The sequence below is a fragment of the Canis lupus genome, chromosome 23, assembly GCF_011100685.1.
Source record: "Canis lupus familiaris isolate Mischka breed German Shepherd chromosome 23, alternate assembly UU_Cfam_GSD_1.0, whole genome shotgun sequence".
NCBI lineage: Eukaryota > Metazoa > Chordata > Mammalia > Carnivora > Canidae > Canis > Canis lupus.
Genome location: NC_049244.1, coordinates 7,491,653 through 7,496,139, shown reverse-complemented (window position 1 = coordinate 7,496,139; position 4,487 = coordinate 7,491,653). Strand labels below are relative to the sequence as shown.

Below are 4,487 nucleotides of genomic sequence, written 5' to 3'. Positions count from 1 at the left end.
TGTGTGTGTGTACACACACCACATCTTCTTTATCCATTCATCTGTCAATGGACATCTGGGCTCTTTCCATAGTTTGGCTATTGTGGACATTGCTGCTAGAAATTAACCATACATTATATGTTAACTAATTGAATTTAAATAAAATAAAATTTAAAATGTAATTAGTTAATTACTAAAAAAAATAAAAAGACTGGCTGTACAGTGCCGGTGAGGAGAAGGGGGAACCCTTTTACATGGCTGATAGGAATGTAAGATGCAACCACTTTGGAAAACAGTTTGGCCGTTTCTTTAAAAGTTAAACATATACTTACCATATGACCTAGCCATTCCACCCTTAGGTATTTATCCAAAATAAAAGAGAGCTTGTGTCTTACAAAGAATTGACCACCAGTGTACATAGTGGCTTTATTTGTATTAGCCCCAATTTAGAAACAATGTAAATGTCCATCTATAGACGAATAGGCAAAGTGTGGCATATTCATACAATGGAATAGTACTCAGTAATATAAAAAAATAAACATGTAATAATGTGAATGAATCTCAAAATAATCATTCTGAGTGAAAGAAGACAGGCAAAAAAGAACATATACTGTATGATTACATCTATATAAGACTCTAGAAAAGGCAGCTAATCTGTAGTGAGGGATCAGTGATTGGGGTTAAGGGTAGGAGAGAAAAGAGGAAGGAATTACATGGGGCATGAGGAAACTTTTGAGATTAATGGATATGCTCACTCTTTAGTTTATGGCGATGGTTTCATAGGTTATAAACATATGTCAAAACTTAGCAAAATGTATGGTTTAAATATGTATAATTTATTATACAACAATTATAATTCAATAAGACTGTTACTATATAAATATATATTGTATACATAGTGTATATGTATAATATGTCTCTATATAGACAGATATCATGTATGAATAAATATATATGTATCTCAGTGTTTCTGATACTTATTAGACCATGACCCTCTTTTCCTTGCTCACCTATTACACTAGTTTGCAGAAACATGGCATATGCAGAGGCAGACCTAGAACCGATCCTGGCTTCACTCTCTTACTGGCTGTATGCCCTTTGGTAAGTGATTTATACTTTCAGAGCCTCAGTTTCCTTGTCAGTAAAATGGAGCCATGGTCAGGATTAAAGTAGTGAATTTTAAATGCCTGCCATATCATAGGTTCTTAAAAATTTTAGTCCAGTAGGCTCCCCCTAGAAATCAAGCCAGCCCTATTTACGGATTTCCCCAATTGCATTAACTTTATTTCAACTAAAGAAACCAGCATTTGGTCAACTTGAGTCCAAAGTCCACGGGGAAAGATGTTGAAATGCTTAGCATTGCCCTGCAGGCCCATCTGCTCTGCATTAGCTGGTCTTCCTCTGTTTATTATTCCTGGTGTTAAATCTCCTCCAATTCGTGTGTGAAAAGTTTGGACACACAATAACCTCTTTATCACATTTTCAAACTCTGGGCTTGTTCTGGAAAGTTTACACCTTTTTCTTGTTGCCATTGTTTTCATGTGGATTCAGATTTCTGAAAAGGACGTTTGGAGCTCTTTACTGGAAACATTTATGTGTAAACTGGATACAGACAAATATCAAAGAATGAAAATGGGATGTCAGAGGAATTAGAACTGCACTCTGTGGGCTCTGTGTTGTTCATCGAGGCTCAAGGTGGTGGTCAGGAGCCAGAGCTGGTCAGCCTCCTCCCTCAGCCTCTCTCCTTTTGGGAGTAAAAACTGAATAATACTGAAAAGATAAATAGAAACAAACCAATGTTAGGATATAGAATAAAAAGTGTACGTAACTATAAAAATAAATACATCATAATAATACTGGTTACCATTCATTGAGAATTATCTCTACTCCATGCTTTACTAAATGCTTTTTTTTTTTTTAATGGAATCTCTACAGCCAATGTGGGGCTCAAAACATTACCCCAAGATCAAGAGTCATGTGCTGTCCATGCTCAGCCAGCCAGGCACACCTAAATGCTGTTTTATTTTTTTAAAAGATGTCATGTATTATTCATGAGAGACGCAGAGAGAGAGGCAGAGACATAGGCAGAAGGAGAAGCAGGTTTCCCATAGGGAACCCGATGTGGGACTCTATCCCAGATCCCGTGAGCCAAAGGCAGATGCTCAGCTGCTGAGCCACCCAGTCGTCCCCTAAATGCTGTTTTATTTAAACCTTGAAACAAGCCTGTGCATCAAGTATAGAATCAGTAGACTCTTCCAGTCACAGGTGACAGAAAATTCACCTCAAACTGACTTATAAAGGAATTTTTAGTGGTTATGTCCATTAAAATCCTAGATTTAATCTTAGCTTCAAGTGAGACTTGATCTAGTAGCTCCAAAGGATGTCTCTAGAGACTCAGATTCTCTCCTTCTCTTCCCTGCTTTCTTATTGGCTTTCTCTTTATACTTCATGAAGTCAGTCCAGAAGTTCCAGGCTTTCCCATGGTAGCAAAATGACTGCAGTCATTCCAGACCTCACAACTTTACACCACATCACTCAGAAAGAGAGAACAAGCCTGGAATTCACACTCTCACACTGGTCCCAAATGAGCTGTGTGTTTGTTGCTGAACAGATCACTAGTGGAGGAGAGCAAAAGAAGAGGTAAGAGCAGTTGACTGGATTAAGCCTTTGGGGTGGGGCAGTGGCCCATACCCAGGAACTAGTGATGGGAACAATCCCAACCAAAGCCCCAGGCTGAGAAATTGGGAGAAGTGGTTTCTCAAGACAAAATAGAAAAGAGGTTGATAAGAAAAGGGAAATAGGGTGCTGGGGACACACTCACAAGTGTCTACTCTAGTATTCATTTATTTATTATAAAAATTTAGGTGATGATACATTGTGGAATAAAAAAACAAAAATTCCTGTGATAGATGCTGTTGATGCTCACCCCTGTCCCCACATGATCCCTTGACCCACCTGTAACTGTGGCGGACCATTCCCCCTCATGGGAACTGTGTGCATCAATTTGCTTCTCCACTTGAAGACTTGTTCTGGCTCTGGAAACTTCTTCAGCTGCCTGGATGTGCCAGAGGTTTCATGCCCAACAAGGGACAGGGGCTGGGGACTGGACCAGAGCTGTTTTTATTTTGTTTTATTTTATCTGTAGGTAGGAAATCTCTGGGGCTGGCTTGACAGGGCTTCTCAGAAGATCTCAAAAGGGTTGAGCCCCAGCTGCTAGAGCAGTAATGAATGGATTAATGCATCCTTTCCTGGCTTTGCCCCCTTCCTTGTCTCTTCTCCCCAACTCTCTTGTGCTCATTGGGGGTCACCTTCGAAATGAACAACTGGCACCAAGGTCCTTGTCTCATGGTCTACTTTCAGTGGAACCCAAACTCAGACTACCTTGCCTTCATGGACTCACATTCTGAAGGCAGAGAGAGACAGATGATAAGCAGAATAACTTAGCAAACTCTATAATGTTTGATGGAGACAGTTGTTATGGAGAATTATAAAGTGGGGAAAAGGGTAGAGTGCCACGATAGATGTGGGGCTGCTATTTTATATCAGTGTCCAGGAAGGCCTGAGGGAAATGTAACGTGTGAGTCAAGACCTGAAGAAGGGGTATCAGGTCAAGCTGCCTCATCTAAGTTAACAAGAGATCCCCAGTTCATCATGGCTTAGAGGTTCATTGCCCACTGAAACCATATGCCCATTGCAGGTCAGCAGGGACTTTGCTCCACATACCTTCAGTTATTAGCTGACTGAGGAGACATTGCTAGTTGTCATGGAAGGCAGAAAAACAATTCTGGAAGGTCTTACATCATCAAGTAAAACTTCAAATCTGAGCTTTTCGGTTCTACTCACAACTCATGTGTAGAACTGGTCATGTGGCCCATCAACCTAGAGGATGAAGGAATACAATTTACCAAGTTTCTGGGTGGTAGAGAGCTAAAAATTGAGGACAAACCTAGTAACACACAGTCCATTTTTCCAATTGTCAAATATTTAGACAAAATATACTTGCCCTCTTTCCAAGGGGGATAAAGTAGATCATGGCATCAAACTCAATCTATCTGGGGATGAATTGTCTCTGTATCAGGTGTATTATAGTTTCTCTTGATCCAGAGACCTATGAACCAAAAAGACAAGTTGTCTGAACTCACCATGCAATATATGTATGGCTTTCAACACAAATTACAAAGCATACTAAAAGGCAAATTGCACGGTTTAAAGAGACAGAGTGAGGATCAGAACCAGACCCGGATACGGCAGGAATATTGAAATTAACAGACCAGGAGTTTAAATAACTCTGATTACTCTGCTAAGTAAGGGCTCTAGTGAAAAAAGGAGACAGCAAACAGCTACAGGTGGATAATATAAGCAGAGAGATGGAAATTCTAAGAAATATTTTTTTAGGAATGCCTGGGTGGCTCAGTGGTTGAGCGTCTGCCTTCAGCCCAAGGTGTGATCCTGGAGACCTGGGATTGAGTCCCACATCGGGCTCCCTGCATGGAGCCTGCTTCTCCCTC

General features: G+C 40.3%; 1 non-coding gene across 1 annotated transcript; it reads right to left on the bottom strand.

The window, feature by feature from the left end:
- Positions 1 to 324: 324 nt before the first annotated feature.
- On the bottom strand, positions 325 to 3,852 carry LOC102151744. Its single transcript, XR_005376681.1, has 3 exons — positions 3,703 to 3,852; positions 2,935 to 3,189; positions 325 to 1,749 (listed from the first exon to the last, which is right to left on the bottom strand). It is a non-coding gene; the product is annotated as an uncharacterized LOC102151744 (transcript).
- Positions 3,853 to 4,487: the final 635 nt, after the last annotated feature.